Here is a 25,456-nt window from a genome sequence, read left to right as displayed (position 1 = left end):
CAACATCAATGACACTGTAATTTAATTATGTAATTTAATTACCTTATGCCTCAGTCACATTATAATTTAATTATGTAATTTGAGTATCTTATGCTTCGATTACATTGTAATTTAATTACGTTGTGCTTCAATACTGTGGCTCAAATACCTTTCACTTTAATAACATTATAATGTAACTGTGCAGTTTAATTATTTTATATTTCAATTATATTATAATTTGACTTATGTTAAACCAATTCAAAATTTTTAATTACCTCATTAATAATTACTTCATTAAAATGACCTTATTAATAATTATTATAACTTAATTATTACATTTATTCTTATTCAAACACCATGTAGTTCTCAGCTGAATAATTTTTGTTTATTAATAATAATTTTTTGATTCAATATTTAATAATTTTTATTTAGAAATAATAATTTGATTGAACAACAATTTTTGTTTAACAAGTTTCTTTAATTCGTAATTTAGATTGCTGTGCCGTGTCATCACGCGTTAGATCTTCACACGTATCGTCACGCATTATATCGTCATGCGCGTCTACGGGATGCTTCGACAATAAAGCGCTGTGAAAAAAATTCTTGCTATATTGCAATTTCCAAGAACTCTTATATCTTACAGTTCCATCAGTAGCAACATATAACAAGATTCCACTGAACCTTGATAATCACATAAATATTTAATACTTTGAATACCACCTCATGACAAACTTAACCAATTAGTAATTTCACTTTCAATCAATCGTTCATTTGTCAGAAAAATTTTCATGCAAAAGTCGTGCATGATATTTTATATGATTTTTTATTTGTCCTGTTTTCTTTATAGTTTATAAAATAATTACATTAAAGCGTAATGTCAATATAAAAATTGAAAATAATACTTTCCAACTGTCAGAGAATTTCTTCCGACAATTAACGAATTTAAAATAAACATGCAGCCACAAATTACTTTTTCTTTTGTACCCGGCAGAGAAAACGTTTCAACGATGACATTATAATCACGATCAGACTCCTCCTTTCCTTTTTGCAGAGAAATTTCACTTGTATCAAGCTTGATTAACAGCGAACAAGTTTGAAACGTTGTATTGTAAAACATTCTTACATCGAGATACGAAAAAGAGCATTCTTCTCCTTTGTGACTAATTGAATCGCTGAAAGCTATTTATAGCCGGATCCAACATTTTCAAAGTAATGATCATTTACGGGATCTTTCAGCAGAAACTTGTACGATCTTGCGTGCTTCTTTGCGAGTTTCACGCTTATCGAGCATAGCCTCGCTATTCGCCAATGGTGGGCCGCCAGGTACATTGACCTGAACGTGCATTGCAGCCATACGACAAAACTGTTGCACTTTTACACTTCACAAAATCCTACGGTAACATCGATCAGATCACGATGAACACTGTTAGAACCTTCTCCAATTTATGTTTTAGACGTTGCAGAAATATTTCTCGCAGCCTTACATCGCTGGGTTTCAAAGTTTCTTAATACTGACACTCGGAACGCTATACGGCCAACTAATTACACCTGTTTTAGAATACGGAAGTGTAATCTGGTCTCCGTACTATGACTCTTGTATTAACGATATCGAATGCGTCCAGCAGAAATTTTGAAGGCTTGCTGCCAAACAGTGGTTGTTCCAAGCCGTTTAATTCTCGCGACTACGATTTAATTCTTAATAATCTGAACATACGAACAGTGTACGATAGAAGAATGCTCGACTGTTCTTTTGTAAAATGAAGGATATGATCCAGCTTTTTTCTTTGAATGTACTTGCCTGAGAAACTACTATTCTGAGTATGATTTGGGTAAATCACTCATTCACGAATGAACATATATCTATTACAATGTTTGTTAAGTACATTTTTAATAATTTATTTTATTTCTAACAATTGAGGATTTGTAATTAATAATTGAGAAACTGTTACTTTTATTACCACGTGAAAGAAATTGCGTCTGCCTATATGTGGGCACATATGTGGGCACTACGGGACCACATATTTATTATACCATTCGAGGCAAAGAAATGTTCTTCGTTAAAATTAGTTACAGCTACAAGAAGCGACTACTAAATTGCTTTAATACCGTACATTCTGCATTCTAAATTGAACCACCTAGCCGTAGAAATTAATGTTCCTCCTTGATATCGCTAATTACAGATAACTGTACCTAAAATCGAGCGATCATTATTCCATTATACCAGTAATTGTCTGGATTCAAAGCAGACTTTAACCCATGTACAAGCTGACATCAAATTTTCTATTATCACGTTGGTTTTATCGCTATCCTAAATTCTCACGTCCTCATTTATCAACAAAGGTAATTGATTTCATTATCGATCGCATAATTTGATCGTTTCACAATCACTTCACTGTTGATTAATTATGATTCTTTCAGATTTCTAAGTAATTCAATTTTCAAGTGCAATTGAATGTTTACAAGGAAATTATTAATAATGAATAATAACATTTCTATTAGCCTTGTTAAGACAAAAAATCGTTATATTCTAATTTATTTACTTTCTCAAATTAATTTCAATTTGAAAGTAGGCATCCGACACTAGTTATTTTCATGTTAGTAAACTAGTCTGGTAATAATGAGATAATTAGCTGAATGATGGGTAGATCAATTTTGGCCTAGTTCTGTGAAGATGAAGCTTAGACCTTTCAAACGAAGAAATTTTGTGGACTAGAAATATCAAATATTTGTATAATAAAATATACTAATAATTTTAATAAAAAAAAATATCTCTAATATTTCTATAATTAAGTTTCTATAATAGTTATCCATTTTTATTCTAATATTTAATATAATACTAATATACTATTTAATATACACCCTAGATTCCAAAATTCCTAGATTCCCAAATTCCTAGATTCCCAGATCCCTAGATTCCCAAATCCCTAGATTCCCAAATCCCTAGATTCCCAAATCCCTAGACTCCCAAATCCCTAGATTCCAAAATTCCTAGATTCCCAAATTCCTAGATTCCCAGATCCCTAGATTCCCAAATCCCTAGATTCCCAAATCCCTAGATTCCAAAATTCCTAGATTCAAAAATTCCTAGATTCCCAAATCCTTAGATTCCCAAATTCCTAGATTCAGAAATCCCTAGACTCCCAAATCCCTAGATTCCCAAATTCCTAGATTCCCAAATTCCTAGATTCCCAAATCCCTAGAGTCCCCAATCCCTAGATTCCCAAATACCTAGATTCCCAAATACCTAGATTCCCAAATCCCTAGATTCCAAAATCCCTAGAGTCCCCAATCCCTAGATTCCCAAATCCCTAGATTCCCAAATCCCTAGAGTCCCCAATCCCTAGATTCCAAAATCTCTAGATTCCCAAATCCTTAGATTCCCAAATCCCTAGATTCCCAAATTCCTAAATTTCCAAATCCCTAGATTTCTAAATTCCTAGATTGTCAAAGTCCAAAATTCCCAAATCCCAAAATCCCCAAATTCTAATATCCCTAAATCCTTAACTCAAATCGCAAAATATTGAAATATTCCTAAAAATCAACAAGTGGATGACCTCCTTCCGGTTAGTTACGTTTTTTTCTAAGGAAGCGAAGCAGCTCTCGACTTTATCTGCCGAGCAGATTTTACAAGCAGAATGAAGGAAAGAGAAAAGTGTAACATTCGTATGATTCATGCACGGTGTAATTCAGAGAAGTGGATGAACATTATCCATTTTATCTACTTTTATGTAATCACGATTTCACTCGCAACATTTATTTTACTTTTTTTTTCATTGCGTTTCCCTTTTCCTCTTTCTCTCGTTTATATCTTTTTGTGAGATTCAGCTGTACATCTTGTCGGTGCGTACAGCTACACGTGAAAAGGAAGAGAGAGTCGAGATATCCTTTCATCTTATAATTATTATTTTTTTTATTTTGTATCGTGGCGTCGGTGTCAAGTTTTAGTGTAAGTTAGAAAGTCGAAGTCCGGTTGCGACTGATTGTGCGTGGCTGGATAAAATAACGGGGGTGAAATTTCAGCGAATTTCAGATCACTTTTTAGAGGTCGGTAAACCAATATCCACTTTATTATTATAGGCACTGCATTCTTCGAATTTCGTTACTTTTCAGATGGAAGTATTTTTTATTTAGAGTATGATTTAGTTCATCTTCATTTTCATTTTTGTTTCCATAATTTCATTTTTAATATTAGAACAATTTATTTGTTTAGTATCTTAAACCCAAAATAAAGTTTTATACACATCGAACTCACTGAACTCTTTAAAAATGTAATAAACATGATATTCAGATTATCTCCAATATTTTTCTTTCTAGAAAGTTCTTACTGGACGACCATAGATTATCAACCAAGTTAAGATTACTTTTCGCCCCGAGGCCATCTTTAATCAGATAAAGTCAACTCAAGTTTTATTTCGAGACTGGAACATGAATTTCAGCTGCCAATCCAACAAAATACGGTCATGAAGCGTAAGCGAGGGGAACAGCAGGGTTAGCTGATAAAATAAAAGAGAGTAAATCGGTTCGCGTGGTTAAACGCTCGGTAAACAGGTGTTCTGAAAATGTAGCAGATGGTGGATGATGGGAACGAGCTGAGCAAGTGAAATCATCTCGAATCTCATCGGTAACGGAGATATACTCGAGAACGAAATCTGCTTTTCTTTTGCAACGATTGTTTTGTTATTTCTTTAACATACTTAATAATAGGTGCTCTTAAACCTTTGAATATCTTACATTTAACTGAACAAGATGAAGTTTCTTAATTAAAGGTAGAGGTATGTGATGTATAAACAGAGAGAGCAGAACGTGGACAAATAAGTGGATGATAGAAGAGAAATAATAATTTCAATTTTTTAAATAGTAAATAATAACTTCAATTTCTCAATTCAGTTTATAACAAAAATTTTAGGAATGCTTCACAGTAAAAATCGAGTGAAAACTTCTTGCTTTTACGATGGCTACAGTAAACTCGTGAGTTGGTGCATGAAGAGGCTGACTTAGGTGTTTAGAGAGGAAGTGGTCAGAATAGAAAAATAAACTTCACAGATGCAACTTGTGACCACATTTGAAATATGATAAATTTCACTCGGATTAATATAATTCAGCTTGAAGTACAATTATAATTTGCATGGTCAAGTCTCTGAATACAAGATGGATATAACATCCAACCTTTGTTTAATTATTGTAGCGGTGAATAGTCAGCTCTGACTGATGCAGTTGGCAAACACAAGGGGTTAACTGGATAAATAGTATCAATATACGTACATCTCAATGATAAAAGAAAATAAAGGTTTCTCTGTCGAGTGATGAGAGCATCAAATGAGTCAATATTTGATGACGTTCTTATATTGAAACTTGCAACTACACTTTCTGAAATTCCAGTAAATAATGGACACGTAGAAAATCTTGTGTATTTTGATCATAAAGTACAGTTAACATAATACTAATCTACCGGAGTCAATAATATAATAAACAAGAAGCAGTTTCACAAGTTTAGTTCCATGTCAGCCATATTTGGATAAAGCCTCCTTCAACCACTCATAAAACCATCCACCTCCCCAATAATAAATATTACTAAACATTTGAAGACCCAATAAAAGACTAAAATATTGCCAAACCCATCAATCAGTCCAGAAAATAAAATTACAATTATTTGTGACTTTAACAACGAGTTGAAGATTGTGAACGTAGTAAGACTCGATCGATGAAAACTTAGCTCCAGAAGTAATCTCAACCGAAGACAGTGTACACATGTTCATGATACTTCGAGAAATCTCTTTTCACGTAGAAGCACAAGTGTTTACGATGTAAAGCGATGTAAAGTGTTGATAACGAGCCATTATGGCTAAGTAAGTGCTGACCAACGGTGCTCGCTAGCTGACCATGGATAAAACTTGGCTACGCTCTACAAATCAACGGTGAAAATGCGTGAGCTCTCGAGAGATGCCATTTCGATGTTTTATTTGGACTGCTTCTTTATGAATTTCACGGTACGCAAACAAGATACATGCTTTTTGCGAGCGGAGCGATACAGGTGTAATTTTCGTTCGTATATGGCTCCAAAACGAGTAAAAGAATATTCAATGTATTTATAAAATGAAGTCTTATGTATCTCGGCTTCAAATAAAAGAGGAAAGAATATTCAATGTAGTCGTAAAATGAAGTCTTGTGTACCTGTCCGTATATGGCTCGAAGTAAAACGAGACATGTTCGATGCAGCCATAAAATGAAGTCTCGTGTGACGGTATTCCATCATTAATTTTGATACGTCGTTTATTACACAGATATTTTCAATTTGGAGTTCATTTATTATCATATGATCTGCAAGGTACTTTTATATCTATATGATGTTAAAATAACCTTTATCATAGAGTTAACATTTTGAAAAGCTTCAACGTTTGACAAATTTAATTGAAAAATTTTTGCTTATTTAACAAATGTATAAATATAATTGTAATAATTTATAAATATAATTCCAGTGATAATTTAATTTATAATTCTAACAATAATTTTTGAATAGTCATTTTTTGAGATTCGTAGACATAGGATACCAGGTTACAAGATGGTCACAAAGATAGCTAAGAAGCTGACTCATCCTAAAATTCACTTTATCTGAACCTTCATTGATTCTCGCTCTGTAGGTTCGTGTAACCAGAGATAGATTTATGGCCATGTCTATCTCCCACATCGGTTGATTATCGCAATATGACAAAGAACTTATACCGCGTGTACACCCACATAGCGATACGTACAATACAGTAAATATCCCAACACACGTAGGTAATAGATTGTAATACTTTACTCTCCGCATTTTATCTGAAGGTGCGCTCATCTTACATGGAATGAACAGATAGTAAAGGGAACAAATGGATGTTTTATGGAAGATGAAATTATTGCTTTATTGTTAATCAAAATGGAGGTGTAGCTTTGATTTTCACGATGATTCAGTATACAGAGCTACATCTTATCGATTGTTTTAACTTGATTTTTAATAATAATAAAATATTAGACTGGATAAAAATTATTGTGGAAATTAACATTTGTACAAGACTGCAATTTTGGTTAATACTTTCGAGATATATTTGAATTATGTTGCTAATAAAATTCATTTGCAAGGTAATTTTAACTTCATCGATCGAGTGTAACACTCTTTGTGGATCACCCTGTACAATGACCTAATATAGATACACTCGCATATCGATTACTAATAATGTGTGCCTGGTTTTTACAATTGACAATGCGTATTCAAGGACACCTATACACGCCATTGGCAAATGACTATACTTTTAGATACTATATACAGGGTGTCTCAATTTATGAAGTGCCATTACTTCTTCAACATTTATGATAAAACTGTTTGCATACAAAATTTGTGTAAGAAGTTTATATCAATTTTATTTCATAAACTTTTCAATTCATATTAATTATATTTCACAAACTTTTGAATTCATATAAATTTTGTTTCACAAACTTTTTATTTCATATTAATTTTATTTTATGAACTTTACGTTTTATATTAATTTTATTTTATGAACTTCAAGTTTCACATAAATCTTGTTTTATATCATTAAACTATTAATACAAAATAAATTTTATTTAAGCATATAAATTAATTTTATTCTAAGACGTTCTTCAAAAATTAATTTCTGTTCTTATAAGACACAGTTACCTCAAGAGATACGAATTTCACGACGAAATGATTAATATACTTCCAGTTTCGAAAATGTAGATTTCATAGCGTGATACAAGGAGCATTAAATCTTCAGCCCTCCCAATCCGCTTTTCAGCGCCGATATAATAGCATAATTAATTATCGAGTGTTGAGAAGCACGCAGGAAGCGGAAGATAGGACGCGTGCTTCAAATGCATTGACTGCAACTTGTGCAGTCACGTGTATACACGCATCGATTGTTCACAAAACTATCTCCGGAGTGTTGAAATTTCGTGGAACTAGAAACGGATGTTATAAAATCTTAAGAACGTAGAAATTTGTGCACTTAGAGAATTTGGAGAACATAGGAATATCATGACTTTGAAATTTAAAGAGACAAGGATGCGGAAGATAAAAATTGATAGAAAATGAAAATGTAGAAAAATGGATTAACAGAAAAACGTAAAAAAGTCAAATTGTAAAGTTATAAAATTGTAACACTGTAAAATTATAACGTTGTGAAATTGTAATGTGAAATTTTAAAATTGTAACATTGCCAGGTTGCAAAGTTGTGAAACTATAAAGTTGCGAAATTGTAAAGTTGTGAAACTATAAAGCTATAGAATTGTCAAATTATAAAATCGTAAAATTGTAAAGTTGTAAAACTATAAAGTTGTGAAACAGTAAAATTGTGAAACTATAAAGTTGTAAAACTGTAAAGTTGTCAAACTATAAAATCGTAAAATTGTAAAGTTGTAAAATTGTAAAGTTGTGAAACTGTAAAGTTGTCAAACTATAAAGTTGTGAAACTGTAAAGTTGTAAAATTGTAAAGCTGTAAAATTGTAAAGTTGTCAAACTATAAAATCGTAAAATTATAAAGTTGTAAAGCTGTAAAATTGTAAAGTTGTGAAACTGTAAAGTTGTCGAACTATAAAGTTGTAAAATTGTAAAGTTGTGAAACTATAAAATCGTAAAATTGTAAAGCTGTAAAATTGTAAAGTTGCAAGATTGTAAAGTTGTAAAATTGTAGATTTGTAAAATAGTAAACCAGTCAAGAACTAAAACAGCACAACATTCACAGTAAACCAGATACGTGTATCAATGCGTACGCGATCGTGATGCATCGGCGTGCACACACGTGTTGACATTGTACATCTGAGGTATATCACGGGACATGGCCGTTTCTCAGACTGGCTTCCTAATCCAGTTAAACGATGCCGAAGAGGCAGCTCTGCGGCTGCTTCTACGACTGCGACTCAATCATTTCTTCTTCAAGACGTTATGAGGCCGTTCAACCGTCTTCAAGAGGAACAACACAGTCTAGAAGCTGTACACGCGATTTTGCACCGATCATTGCCGAGTTGAACCATACAAACTTCTACATATAACATTCAACCAAATAAATAATTTAAAAACTTTAAACACTATTTTATGAAAAGAAAATGTTGATGTAGTACATCATATACTTTTTTGTGCAGAAAACTAAAAATTTAGTGCAGCACGTATCTTTTAGGAAGAAAATTAAGAATTTAGTACATCACGTACTTTTTTGTGTAGAAAACTAAAAATTTAGTGCAGCACGTATCTTTTAGGAAGAAAATTAAGAATTTAGTACATCACGTACTTTTTTGTGTAGAAAACTAAAAATTTAGTGCAGCACGTATCTTTTAGGAAGAAAATTAAGAATTTAGAATCTCGCGTACTTTTTTGGAAGAAAAATAAGAATTTAGTACCTCACGTACTTTTTGTGAAGAAAATTAAAGAGTTAATACATCACGTGCTTTCTTATGAAGAAAATTAAAAATTTGGAACATTATACACTTCCTTATGAAAAGAATCAGAAACTGATTGAATTACCTTACTGACTTATAGAATATAATACAATTCATTTAATAAAGCTTTGTTTATTATTTTAATATTATTTATGGGAGTATTGATATGAGATAAATTTTTTTAGTACCTTTTGAATTATAAGGAAAATTATTTTAATGTATGTGTGTCTATTCTAATGCTATGGTAATATGTATATGTAAATACTACTTGTGTTCACTTTATTTCATACATAAATTGATAACCTTACCATTATGATATTTAATTGATGACCTAACCATTTTAATATTTATTTTTCATTAAAAATTATTTGAATATATTTTTTACTGAAAATTATTTGAATACCCATTTTCCAATAAAAATTATTCGTATACCTTCTATGAAAATTATTTGAATATTTATTTCACTAAAAATTATTAGAATATCTTGTTCACTAAAAATTATTAAAACATCGTTTTCACTAAAAAATTATTGGAAATTTTTCAGGAAACACACGTGTTTAATACTATACATTCACATATACATATGAATACTACACATACGTAACGAGTAAATGAGTGAGTAAAATTACATAATTCAATTGTGATGAATCAACAAACCACGAAACGAGAAATTCGTGTTTTCTTTAACTTTGATTCTCGAATTTTTAGGCTCTAGTTATTCCCGTAATACAATGTTAAACGAGGAACAAACAAGTAAACGGTGTAAGTAGATTTCACGTAATCGTTTGAACTTACGTTTGACGGACCTACGTTTCAGTGACTTTGTGTAACTTTTACGAGTTGTGGTTCTCTGTGAAATTGACGTACGGTTTTTACTATGAACGGGTAACTGAGACATTAACCTAAAAACCTGACTTTTTTATAAATCAACAAAGAGTGAACAAAGCTTGCTACATCATTCAGAGTAAACTAGATACGCGTATCAATGCGTGTATTGTCATAGAAGAAACCATATTTTTATAATAAAAACTTTGATAATTATCTGTATGTAACATTGATACAGTATTAACACTAGAAAGACTGAAACTTTGATTCATTTTGACTGCTTTGGGGCAATATAGGTATAACACATATATATATACCGGAAATGAAGTAGGGGGGAGGTAACTACAATTATTAATAAACGCATTTATATGTTGTACAAAAAGTCACAAAATTCTAAGAAGCTATGTCATTCTATACACAATTGTTTTTCTAATTGAAATTGAAAAGCAGTCAAAATGACTGCCTTAGGCAATCTAGTGTTAAACATGTGGTATATTAATACAATATTAAATACACTTGCATCTGTAAATTTGTTTCAAGAATTTTTTATTACTGCAAATCTGTTTATTTTTCAAGTTTCAAAATTTTAACTTTTGTTTTTAACAAGTGGTCCTTTTATACAAATATACATAGTTATAATCAAAAAAATATTTCAATTGCATTTCTGAATGATATTAACATCATAATACTTGCAGCAAGAAAAATATACTTTGCAAAGTTACAAATTACCTTTGCATTTATTTCTTACATAAATGGACGTTTTTTGTAATTACTTAGTAATTAAAATTCAAGGAGCAATTCAAATGTATTTCTTATATAAACTTTTTATATAACTACCTTGTAATTACAATTCAAGGAGTAACTCTTGAACCTTAATATAATATTTATTAGCAATGAAAATACAATTTGCAAAAGTTAAGAATAACATTTAGTTCAATCGGTCCTTGAGTTGTTATAGTAGTATATACTAAACTTGTATAACGTCATTTTTGAAATGTAGAGGTATCTAAAAAGATGTTTCTACTCTATATACTTTGTGGCAGATAATCACCTAAAAAGAAAAATCTGGACTTGAATTTATTTCTTCACATCCAAAAAACGTACTAGGTTTTCAAGCAATTTAAATGCCTAGACCTTTCTAATCTAACTGTAAGATGGCAGAGCACTCGACAAGGTACACTCAGGAGCAAATCCGACTTCCTCTGACGAAGTTCAGAAATTTAGAATTGTGGAAATTTAGAAATTTGAGAATTTGGGAATTTGGAAGCTTGAGAGTGCATTTAGGAATTTTGGGCAATTGGGAAAGTGGGGATTTGGGAAATTAGATTTGGGGGTTTAGGGATTTGGGGATTTGGGAATTTTGGGGATTTAGGAATTTGGGGGTTTAGGGATTTGGGATGTTAGGGATTTGGGGGTTTAGAGATTTGAGGATTTAGGGATTTGGGGGCTTAGGGATTTGGAATATTAAGGATTTGGGGATTTAGAGATTTGGAAATTTAGGGGTTTGGGATATTAGGGATTTGGGAATTTAAGAATTCAATAATTTAGAAATTTGGAAATTTAGAAATATGGGGATTTAAGAATTTAGGATGTTAGGGATTTGGGGGTTTAAGGATTTGGAAATTTAGGGGTTTGGGATATTAGGGATTTGGGAATTTAAGAATTCAATAATTTAGAAATATGGGGATTTAGGAATTTGGAGGTTTAAAGATTTGATGGTTTAGGGATTTCAGGGTTTAGAGATTTGGGGGTTTAGGGATTTGGAATATTAAGGATTTGGGTATTTAGAGATTTGGAAATTTAGGAGTTTGGGATATTAGGGATTTGGTAACTTAAAAATTCAATAATTTAGAAATTTGGAAATTTAGAAATATGGGGATTTGAGGATTTAGGTTATTAGGGTTACGAGTGTTTTGGAATTTGGGAATGTAGGGATTTGGCAATGTAGGAATTTGGGAATATAAGAATTTATGAATACAAAAATTTGAAAATACATGGATTTAAAAACTCCCAACTTGGCAATATATAGATTTAGTTCAAGGCTTCAGATCTGTAAGAAGTCCTGAATCCACCATCTTTGAATGTGATAATTTAAAAATCGTTCAGCTTGAAAATTTACAAAATTCTACTTTTACTTCAATTTCTACCTTCACAAAACAACATCTTTCAAATTTCCAAATTCCATAATTTAAAAACCTTGCTTGCTCTTCACAAATTCATAAACATAAGAACTCCTAAAAACTTCAAAAACTACATTTCTAAATAAAGTTATTAAATAATGTACTTAAGTTATTAAATAACAAATCTCCCAAAATGCAAAAGAACTAATGGCTCCCGCCACGACACTTGTCTTCAGTCCAAGGAGGCCCACATTGCAGCCGAGTGTACATCTCCGATATCTCGCGTAACAAAGTAACGTAAACGATTTACGAGGAAACGTGCGTTTGTTGTTTAACATGGAACGGTATCTAGGAGGATACTTCGGTCTTAATAACGGCGAAAACGGCAGTAAATTGTAAGATAGCTAGAGATTACCGTGTAACGCGTTATTCTTTCGTGGTAACGGGAATCGAATTGCTGGTTGCAGGTTGCGTGTCATTCTCATTCTGCTAATTCCGTTCCATTCACGGCAAAACATTGTAACCCGAGTTCTCGTTATGTTACGATGCAAAACGTTTACTGTTTTAATTAGATCGATATCTGGGCAATTAAAAATTTCTGCGCCTCTTAGTGTTGCAAATTCGATCATGTGATATATCTTTGTGGCACATGGTTTTAATGGAAATTACGGTTTAAGTTGCATGAAACTTGCTTTTAATGTAGGTAAATGGAAAATGTGTTCGTTACAATTATTTGGAATGGAAATGACGAATTTTAAAAAGTATACTTTAATTATTTTGTGTAAAAGCAATGAGTGAAAAGATGGTTTTGAACCTAACCTCAAAAAGTTAAAAAAGAAAGGAGAGCATTTAGATATTTTTTATTATACCAATTTTCAGTGAGTTAGTTTTCAATATTTATAATTTAGTAATTAGTCTTTTAAGAGTAGTTATAAACAAGTGAATTGCTACAATTATAGTTGGACTCTTAACTAAAAATAATGAATTAATATGCCAGCTCTTCAAGTTATGTGGACTGCCATAATGAAACATCTGAATATTGCATTATTTTTAACAAATCCTACCTTTTTGGAAAATATTTTTACAGTAACTTCTTATGTTTATCTTTCATAGTTACAAGCAGTTGATTTGAGTATTTTCAATTAGGTAAAAGGAGAAATTTTTAATAAAATGGTGGTACGTCTATATGGTAAGTGAAGAGCCATCCACATATGGGTGACATGGCAGTTAAAGGGTCAATGTGAAATAACTCTACATTTATTAATTTTTACTAACATAAGGATCATATATAATATATAATAACTTGTTTATCATATACATATAACATATAATACCATATATAACATATGTAACATATAATAACACATTTACCACATACAACATATAATAAAATATTTATCTTTCTTCACATACTACACTTTTTCATTAAAAAAATATGTTACACCATTAATTAACTTGTGTCAACAGATTTTCTATCACAAAACAGAAAAGAAAAATAATTTCTCGAAGGTAAACCGACAAAGGCAGAAAAAACCTGTTAAGTGTTAAAGTGATTCACTCGACTATTATCGGAAAAATTAGTTCTCGCCTCTAATCCTATGAACCGCGGTAAACTTAGTATTATCTAATGTAAATTTAATTGTCCCATAATGCAGAACAAATGCATAAGTCACGCTTAACGATAATGAACAAGTTTGTTTTAGAAGCTCTTAGATCAAGGCTTAGAAACCTTGATCTTAAGCTTCACCTCTATTAAAAAGACTGATTACATATTCTATGAATAATGAAATGAACCTTGTAAACGGTGTCAAGAAACTTAGAATTCAAATAGTTTATTCAAATATTTTAAATAATGCCTTCTAACATTTGTTCTTCCTTTTTCATTTTCTGAATTTGTTCTCCCTTTTTCATTTTTTCGATTCGTTCTTTCTTTTTCATTTTCTGGATTCGTTCTTTCTTCTTCATTTTTTCGACTCGTTCTTTCTTTTTCATTTTCTGGATTCGTTCTTTCTTCTTCATTTTCTGAATTTGTTCTTCCTTTTTCATTTTTTCGATTTGTTCTTCCTTTTTCATTTTCTGAATTTGTTCTTCTTTTTTCATTTTCTGAATTTGTTCTTCCTTGTTCATTTTTTTGATTTGTTCTTTCTTTTTCATTTTCTGGACTCGTTCTTTCTTTTTCATTTTCTGAATTTGTTCTTTCTTTTTCATTTTCTGCATTTCTTCTTCCTTTTTCCTTTTTTTGATGCGTTCTTTCTTTTGCATTTTCTGGACTCATTCTTCCTTTTTCACTTTCCAGACTCGTTCTTTCTTCTTCATTTTCTGCATTCATTTCTCTTTCATCACATAATAACTTGATCAATTTTCTTCTTCAACTCAAAAGCATTATAATCACAATTTTTCTTCAGACTCGCATTCTTCTTCAAACCGGAAGCGTATTATTAAGGCAAGTGTTTCGATCGCGTCCAATTATAATCCAATCGTATTACTTTTTCACCGATGGTAATCTACGGTGCCCATCACGACCACTCGTGACCGATCAAGTGGTGCAACGTTGACACATCGCGAGCCACGGTGCTCAACTCGAGAGCCCCTCGTTTCAAACCAATAACAGCAAGCTCGATAAGTGTGCCCCGAGGTTGAATACACGAATGAAATTGTGCACCGAGTAGTAAATGAGCCACTGGAATTGAAATCAACGCATATGGCGAGGCAAGATTAAACGCGCATCGTCCATATGGACTATGAAAGCCCAATGGCGTATGCGATTAATTCTTCCACGGGAAATTTAGTGAAACTCAATCTAATCAATTTCTTTTTGTTGCATTTATAAATTCTGGTATGAAGGAACATTATAATAATGAAATTGTGTATTGAGGAACTGGGACAATCTTTATATTTAGGAAAAAAAATGCATTTCTGTTTTACAATTTTGTGGAGTGACTTTTCATTCTAAATTATTATTTGAAGATAATTAGAACAGTGCCTAAGTCAAAGTAGCTCACTATCATTTCATATTTAACAAATTGTATTATACTCTACATTAACAAAATTTGTTTGTAAGAAACTGAGACATTCTGCATATTGGAATGCATCTTCCTTAAAAAATCTTGTGGAGTGACCTTTCACTGTAAATTCCAACTTGAAGATAATTAAAACAATACCTAAGTCTGCTTGGAGGTGAAAAGACTGAAACACCCTGTATGTGATATAGCAACAATCAAAGCAGCTCACTATCATTTCATATTTAACAAATTGTACTATACTCTACATTAACAAAATTTTTTTGTAAGAAACTGAGACATTCTGCATATTAGAATGCATCTTCCTTAAAAAATCTTGTGGAGTGACCTTTCACTGTAAATTCCAACTTGAAGATAATTAAAACAATACCTAAGTCTGCTTGGAGGTGAAAAGACTGAAACACCCTGTATATGATACAGCAACAGTCAAAGTAGCTTACTATCATTTCATATTTAATAAATTGTGCTATACTTTACATTAACAAAATTTGTTTGTAAGAAACTGAGATATACTGCATATTAGAATATATTCTTCCCAAAAAATTTTGTGGAGTGATCTTCCACTATAACTTCCTATTTGAAGGTAGAATAGTCTCTAAGTCTGCTTAAGGATGAAAAGACTGTATATGGTAACACCCTGCATGTAAACACCCTATATGTAAACACCCTGTATGTGATAGCAAACAAAGCACTCCACTTTAATTTATCCTCCACATTAATACAACATACTTCTTTCACTTGTAGAATTACTAGAATTAACCCCTTGCACTATGACTTATTTGTCAGGTGCGTCAGTCAGAACTGACTAATTACAGCTACAATATTAAAACAGACAAAAATATTTGAAATGTTATGTCAATATATTATAATGCAATCGTTGACTATGCAAATTATAATTGGACTTGTACTCCAAATTGAAGTGTATTGAAAATTCCAGTAAAATTAATCACGGACGAAGCTACTAGTGCGTCACGAGTCAGACTCGTCAAAATAGTGCAAAGGGTTAACAAAACTTGCCTATAAGAAACTATGACACTGCATATTCCCTCTCTGCACATTAATTTCCCTTTCAAACTTCCCACCTTTCTCTGCATTCCTAAAAAATAATTCCTACAAAATAATTTGAATCCAACCAAAAACCCAATGCAACTACTAAATTTAGCAAAGAACATCAGCGTCACAACAGCAAACGTATCGACCCAACGCGAACACGTAATTCCAAGTTCAAAGGTGAACGGAAATTGTGGCAGTGCAAAAACAGCTTCAAGTTCACTAAATGATCGTCGAAGCCTATGCGTTTACGTGCATTTATATAATGCAACAAACCAGCATGTTTTACAATGATGGGCAGGTATGGAAGAGAAGAGAGGAGGGTTGGAGAGGTCAGCCAAGCGTGCCTGCTAACATCCGCTTCCGCAGGATGTACGATTGTCATTTTCTTTTTTCTGCCAACTTCGGCCGGGCCAAACGCTGCAATTCATCGGGAATTCATTTCCCTAATCGAAAGGAAATGAGCTTGTCATGAAAGACCAAATCGAGTGTTTGGCCTAAATGTTTGCTCCTCGGCCACATGCTGGATTTCGAAATGGTAATAGCATTTTATGTGGTGTATGTTTAATTTACGTCGATTTGATACTGTTTACAGTTTGATGTTTCATGACAATTGTTGTGTAAGTGTTTCATTGATGTGGATGATTATAGCAAATCATTTTTTGAAACTTTAATAGAATTTGATGAAAGTTTGGAATTGAGTTGATGTTGTCAGAAAATACTGTGTATGTTATATTTTATTTAATGTTCTGAAGGTACAACTATACTAGTAACTACAGTTATTTATTAATTATAGATTAAAGATTTGACAGCTCAAGGTTACATATACAGGGTGTCTCACTAGTCTTACAATAGTATGTCTCACAACTAGTGTTACTCCTGGAAAGGTTTGAAGCTTCGTTTTTGAATTATTATTATTAAAATATAAAAAATCGTGGACAACATATCAAAAATTTTATAAAAATCAAGCAAATATTTTTATACTTAAATTCACGTAAATGTTTCAATATTCTAAACACAAAATTAAATTAATTAATCACAGCAAGTGATTTCAAGTTCACCAAAATATATCAAGCTGAAATTATTAATACTACAAAATTTCACTAATAATAAATAAATTAATACTTAAAATTGACCAAAAATAAAAATAATATTTTTCGCATGAAACAGCAAATGTAACACGAAAACATGGATTAAAATTATACTTGAAAATGAAATTAACACCTTCGTCTTTGAAGAAGGACAGTGCGTGTCATTGCAAAGATCATACTTAACAAAAACGATACATGCGATCGAATTTCAACGTGAATACACGATGTGTGCTTATCGACGTAACCCTAGATGTGTGCCATCTAATCAAACAGGTAACCAAACACTCGACATTACATGAAGACCAACACCTTGTTTGCGCGCATGTGAATGCGAATCATGACGCGAATTGTGCTTAATCCATTCCCTCCGGCGTTTACTATAACAATCGCAAATCGATCGAAAGTCTTTTGAATAATTTACTTGATAGCGATTTTTGTATTTTTAGGAAGTACAATACTATTCATTAATTATGAACTGTTCAAAAATAAATTAGTCATTAATAAGCTATTGGTTGAAACACTATTCTTGCAAGTTTGAGGATTGCATTATATTAACAAGATTTTAACAATTGTTACATTTGATAGAAGTTACTATATACTGATATCAATATGATCTAAAATTCTTATAATCCAAAATTCATATAGTATTCAATAAATGATATAATGTTCATAAATAAATTATTTGTTAATAAGCTATTTGTTGATGAAATACTATTCTTGCAAGTTTGAGGATTGCATTATATTAACAAGATTTTAACAATTGTTACATTTGATAGAAGTTACTATATACTGATATCAATATGATCTAAAATTCTTATAATCCAAAATTCATATAGTATTCAATAAATTATATAATGTTCATAAATAAATTATTTGTTAATAAGCTATTTGTTGATGAAATACTATTCTTTTAAGTTTGAGAATTGCGCCATATTAACAAGATTTTAACAATTGTTACATTTGATGGAAGTCACTATATACCGATATCTCTATGATCTAAAATTGTTATAATACAAAATTCATATGGATGTCATACGTATGTAATGCGCATGTTCTGAAATATCTACATGTGGCAAGAGGTACGTACGTTCTGAAATTCCTATGTCCCAAGTTACCTACGTGCCTAAATTGCTATGTCTCGAAGTACCCATATCTCAAAATTCTTTAGGTCCCGAAGCACTTATAACTTGAAATATCTATGTCCCGAAGTTCCTACGCGTCGAGACCTCCATGTCTCGATATTGCTACGCTCCAAAATTCCTACACGTCGAGACCTCTATGTCTGACATTGCTACGCTCCGAAATCACTATGTCCCGAAGTTCCTACGCGTTGCAACCTCCATGTTAGACATTGCTACGCTCCGAAATCACTATGTCCCGAAGTTCCTACGCGTTGCGACCTCTATGTCTGACATTGCTACGCTCCGAAATCCCTATGTTCCGAAGTTCCTACGCGTCGAGACTTCTATGTCCGACATTGCTACGCTCCGAAATCCCTATGCCCCAAGGTACCTACGTCCCAAAATCGCTATATGCAAAAATCCCAATATTCCACAATTCTTGCGTCCCGAAGTTCCTACGCATCGAAATCTCTATGTCCCAACATCTCTACGTTCCGAAATCCCTACGTCCCAAAATACCTATGCCCCGAAATCGCTATATCCCTAAATCCCAGCATTCTCAAATTCAATATGTAAATTCCTAGATGTCTAACTGCGCTCCCTAATTTTTCAGATCCCCAAATATCTACACCTTCAAACTTCCAAATCTCCACAAACCTATCTCCCTAACTTATCCATACCTCCTCCCAAATTTTCATATCTCCATACACCCACACCCTTCACATTCTCATCACATACTCATATGAATAAATATACCCATCCAAAACTCCTAATCTCTCACCAAATATTGATATCCTCAAAAATCCCTCACCAATCACCAAAGTCAGTAAGACACCTGTTTCATGTCCAAGAAAGGAATCTGGTAGAATTCCCCATCGTACGCTCATTAACGCTCAAATAGCTGAAGCTGGTAGAACTCGCAAAAGCGTAGTCAAAGCACAGTGGAATGTCTGTCGTCCGCGCTTTATTAGACGATCAACGATCTACCGATACACAGTGTTGCGTACACTGCATGCAAATAAGCATTTTCTCTCTCTCTCTCTCACTGTTTGGATGTCGTTTATCTTTTTTCATTTTTTCGTCTTCGCTCTATCGCGAGAACGCGTGCCTTGAGGTCGCCTAGTTGCAAAACTCGTTCCCCGAGGCTACAAGACGTTCGTGGTTATCTTGGGGAGAAATAACAGGGAGAATAAAGGGAAGAAAAAGAACGAAGGGAGGGAAACGAGACAAGACACTTGACGTCGAGAAAACGCGGGTAAGCAACGTACCTTTCCTCTGCTTTTGAGATAGCTACTGGTTGAAAATAATTGAGAATCGTTTGCTACCATGATGAAGATAGCCATTTAAAATAGTTTCTGTTGTTTTATTATACATCGTTATTATCGATTAGGGGTTTGTACTGATTGAGATATTGAACACCTATTATTTTTTTTATTTCTGTGTGTATAAAATTTATAAGCTGAAGTACTTGTTACTATGTGTCTGTACCAAAATTTTCTGAAATGACTAAGTCTTACGATTGTTATTAAAAGAAGAGTGAAATTCGTCACATGGGTCAGTCCTGTAATATTTGGCAATCATAAAATATATTAATAAAATGAAAGTAATGTACATATTAAGTTATGTTCTATTATTCACTCATTTATCAATTTCTTCAAATAAAGCAACTTCTGATATGTCTTTAATCATCTACCTGTAGATGACTGTATTTTAAGAATAGTTCATGTCGCAACAAATCGTTCGTTAAAACTCCCTGACAAATTACATGTCATTAAGAAGGTTTCTCCATCTATAAATCCACAAAACTTTCGTTTTTCAAAACCATGCGATTTCTTGCAGCACTCATTATTTTCCTAATTGTAAACTATTTACAATCATTCCAATCGGTGAAACTGTAGAAAATTATTCTTATTATTCCCACTAATAGCACCTTCTTGCCGTGCTGTAATACTTTTACGGACAAACAGTTCGGCTTTTTATCAAAGACAAATGAAAAATGAATTTAGAAAGCTATCACCCGTTGACCCAGTTGCGACTCTATTATGCTTGGCATCTTTCGTTTTGCGTTTGTCATTCTAACAAATTTTCTGAACACTCTTCAATCTGTTAGACTGAGTTTAACAAGCGACTATTATGCAGTTGTCAATCTTGAAGTGTCGGTTGAAAGTAATACTTGAATCGCGAGCACGAATGATAACATGTTTCTTTTTCTGGTGCAGTAAATGAAATGTGGGACGAGAGACTAATTGCTCGAAACGGATGCAATGGAAAAATATTTAATTTTCTAGTTTATGGGTTGTTAGACAGGAAACAGTTTTATTATCAAGTTTACATCCCCTGAATTTTTGCTTTTAGTTAATGGACTCATTTAATGTATTATGTGGTCAGGACTTTTTGTATTGACTGATTATAGTATACTATAGAGTAGTTATAGTTAACTAGTTAACGTAATATACAATGTACAATGTAATGTGCAATAAGTAGTAGAAGTGGAATTATGGGTCTGTGAACAAAATGTTCAAGAGGGATCACATATGTTTGAGACCACATACGTTTAGGACCACATATGTTTAAAACCACATGAGTTTAAGAACACATTCTTCAGAGTACATAAGTTTAATTCATTTTGCCCTAGTGTACTCATTTGAGTACACTATTCACTTTCATCAAACATGAACTGTACACATGTCTTCCTATATGAGTACACATGTGAGGACTCATATGAGTACAGCATTAAACTTCACAAAATGAAGAGATGTATTATTATTTTTATTATAACAGAAGGTTTTATTTTCTCAATAAAATTGTATTGAATATCTGTACAAGCATCATTGCCATTTTCAAAATGCTTGTGGGAACAAATGGCAAACCCCCATTATAGTTAACACCTTTTAGCCTTCATTATAGCTTGATGTGATACAACTACCTGTCTATCATATAGACTACATTTATAATTGTACCAATTTTAATTATTTAAGTTTTAAATTATTTAAGTTTCAACTATTTTTCATTCTATTATACATAAAAATAAAATAGCGTACTTACTAATTAACGAAACTGCTTGGGTATCTCCTTACCTGGAATCAAACGAAACACAATTATTACAGACATGACATGACAGCTTTAGTGTTGTAAACTAAACTATGATTCTAATCTCTCCAACAATACTACACTCCCACTACATATCTAACATCCCTACAAAATGCCCACATCCCCACATCCTCTCAAACGCTCCAACTTAAAACAAACCCGTCTTCACATTAAGTACTTAAAATTTAACTTTCAAATACCAGATACCAAGCCGATAAGTTAAGAGTAACATCAGAAATTACGATCGAACAATAAAATTGCTGGGGAAGTCTGCATAATAGCTAATCTTTCTCATCGTTCTGAATCTGCCAATCTAAAACTTGATGCAATATCTTGGATCAGAACCGCGTTAGCGTGCACGATAATTCCTGATCCGATAAGAAGGAATGCAAGTGCGTGCACCTGATGACAGCCATACGGTCACGTAAAAAGACTAGCCCATAACAAACATGGCGAAACAATGAATGAAAGTTGAGTATTACGAGGTAGGAATAGTTATCTACCGCGGAAGGCTCGGTTGTATTCCGAGCGTTCAATATCGATGCTTCTTCCCCTGTTTGAAACTTTCGAACGATAAAGTTCACTGTACTCGACGATACGTTGCATGAATAATTAGAAGCGGTGTCATGTAATTGCCGATAGGCTGATGATTGGAAGAGAAAAAGTACGTGGAAATGTACGAATACATTTTGTGCTTCCTAGTCGGGAAAATCAAACTTGAAGACTGTTGCCATAAAACTTGATGTATTGATTTTATAATACATAGTGATTTTGGCTTGAGAGTGTACTTGGTTAGCTTGAGGTGCATTTAAGGGTAGATGTAAGGAGTAGATTTTAAGGCAACTTTTTAGGGCAAGGAGGGAGATTGAAGGAATTTAGAATTTTGAATATTTGGAAATTTGGTGAGGTGTCAGAAGTTGTCTCAGGTGACTCAGGTGACCTGAGTCAGAAATTTGGTCATTTGAGATGAGAAGAGACTTTGTTAGGTTAGGTTAGAGATTAGTTAGGAATTTGGTAATGTGACGATATGGGGATTTGATGGGTGTGGGAATTTGAGAAGTTGCAAACTTCAGAATTATAATGGGATTTAGGAATTTTGGAGTTTGAGAGTGTGGTGGTCTGGGAGATGGGAATTTGAGAGTTTAATATTTAGTAGCTTAGAAAATTGGGGATTAGGAAGTTAAAGAATTTAGAAATTTATCATTCATAATTGTTCAATTAATTTATCATTCATAATTTATAATTCACTTACAAGAGGTTTGCATTTTTATAAAATTTCAGATTCCAGAGTTTTGAAGTTTTACAAAGCTCCAGATTACAATTTCGAGACTTCTGAAATTTTACAAAATTCTTTGAATGAATTAATTTAAAAATTTTACAAAGGTTTTTAAATGAATTAATATCAAATTTTACAAAAGATTTTAAGTTAACAAATTTCAAATTTTACAAAGATTCTTGAATTACTAAATTTCAAATTTTACAAACATTTTTAAATTAACTAATTTTAAATTTCACAAAGATTCTTGAATTAATTTAATTTCAAATTTTACAAAAGATTTTTTAATTAACCAATTGCAAATTTCATAAAAGTGTTTGAATAAATTTCTTCAATAAAAAAGTTCGAATCAAACCCATCCTAAGATCCTAAGCAACCGACATGACTGTATTTATTATTGCATCGAGCGAGAACATTCGAATGATATCTCGGAAAGAAAAGGCTCTTGTAGACAGATTTATCTTGCTCGAGTAAGAATCACGACACGTATGTAAAGCAACTATTTCACGTTGTCACGTCGCTATTTTAACTTTGTAGCTTCGATCGATAACGAAAAGAACTCGTGAGAAAGTTTCGTGATACCATGTGAGATTAAAAACATTATAATCGAACGTGACTTCCAGTTCTGTGTACATGCGCTCCGTCTAAATTTATTACCCTTCGACTGATAACAAATCTTCGATTGAATTTTATATCACAAAAGGTATGAAGAACTGAAATTTTATGTAAATATAGTGATTCTTTGTGGTGGGTCTCCATTTGTTGAGATGATTTATGAATCTTGTATATTTTAACAAATTTTTAATTTCTTAATTTTATAAATTTACAAATTCCTCAATTTACCAAATTTATAAATTCACCATTTACCAAATCTCCAAAAGTGTAAATCCCTATATTTATAAATTTCTACGTTCCCAAATTCGTACATTTCCAAATCCCTAAATTCCCCAATTCCACATATCCCAATTCCCATATTTCCCAATTCCCATATTCCCCAATTCCCACATTCCCCAATTCCACATATCCCAATTCCACATATGCCAATTCCACATATTCCCCAATTCCCACATTACCCAATTCCACATATCCCAATTCCACATATCTCAATTCCCACATTCCCCAATTTCACATATGCCTATTCCACATATCCCAATTCCATATATCTCAATTCCACATATCCCAATTTCACATATGCTAATTCCCACATTCCTCAATTTCCACATCACCAAATTCCCACATTCCTCAATTCCCACATATGCCGATTCCACATATCCCAATTCCCACATATCCCAATTCCAACATACTCTGATTCCCACATACCCCAATTCTCACATATCCCAATTCCACATATCCCAATTCCACATTGCCCAACTCCACATATCCCAATTCCCACATCTCCCAATACTCACATTCCTCAATTCCCACATCTCCCAATACTCACATTCCTCAATTCCCACATCCCCCAATACCCACATTCCCCAATTCCCACATCCCCCAATTTTCACATTCTCCAAATTAAAACTGAAATTACCAAATACGTCAGATTGAATCTTAAGCAATAATTTTACCACCCTAAAATTCCACTTCTATTCCGCAATAAATGAACCTCTATTCCACTCATACAAAACAATCCTACTAACGTTACCTCTACACAAAACACCAATAACACGTTTCTCGTAATTCAGTACATCATTGTATATTCATTTCTTAACGTACCTCTCCGAATTAACACCGTTCGTTTAATTTTATAGAGATGTTTTTAGCTTAACGCGCTAATTTTAATCGACAGTCGTAAAGTACTCGAGAGGAACTCGTTTTAATCGAAAATAATCGGCCATTTCTTTTTTCTTTTCGTTTGAGATACTTGCTATAATAAATACGAAACCATTGGAAGGCATGATATCCAATTCGAAATGTGAGAAATGCAAATGCTTCGACGAAATCTGCTGTTATATGCTGATTGTTTCGGGTCAGCAAGCTAATAAAAATGCACCGTTATTCTGTATGAGAGAAGTTTGTCACGGTACTTGCTTAAAATTAACTTCGTAATGTCTTTATTGAGATGAACGAAGTGAAATGCAAACGGTTCTGAAATTAACTGTTCGGGAAGCAGATTTATTAACTGTACATTTACTCGTTTCTTGGATTTGGTTATCAGTATATATAATTAGTGTTCAATTGCTAAAAAAATGATGATAAAATTGATACTGCAAATAAGTGTGCAAATGTACATAAATATATTTAAATATTTATTGCTAAAATGTATTGTAAATTTATATAAAGGATGTCAAGGATAAATGGATACATGTATGTAAAAGATAAACAACGTAGTAAAGTGTACAAAATATTAATCAAAATTAATCAATACATGTTTAAAGAAATATTTGATGTGTGCTGTGTATACATATATGAACGTATGTTATTAAACTTAATGAAATAAATTTCACAAATTTAATTTATTAT

The 25,456-nt window shown here is 32.5% G+C and overlaps 1 protein-coding gene across 4 annotated transcripts in view; it reads right to left on the bottom strand.

Annotated features, from left to right (window-relative positions):
* Positions 1–25,456, bottom strand: part of jvl (javelin-like) — a 130,850-nt gene that overhangs the window by 56,281 nt on the left and 49,113 nt on the right. The window contains exon 2 of one of the 4 annotated variants that reach the window (XM_076534029.1): positions 21,673–21,704. The exons of the other annotated variants lie outside the window; for them this stretch is intronic. The gene's annotated coding sequence lies outside the window, so the exon portion shown is untranslated. The remainder of the gene's footprint in view (positions 1–21,672; positions 21,705–25,456) is intronic. 4 annotated transcript variants of the gene reach the window in all.

The sequence above is a fragment of the Megachile rotundata genome, chromosome 7, assembly GCF_050947335.1.
Source record: "Megachile rotundata isolate GNS110a chromosome 7, iyMegRotu1, whole genome shotgun sequence".
NCBI lineage: Eukaryota > Metazoa > Arthropoda > Insecta > Hymenoptera > Megachilidae > Megachile > Megachile rotundata.
This window is presented reverse-complemented; position numbering and strand designations above follow the sequence as displayed.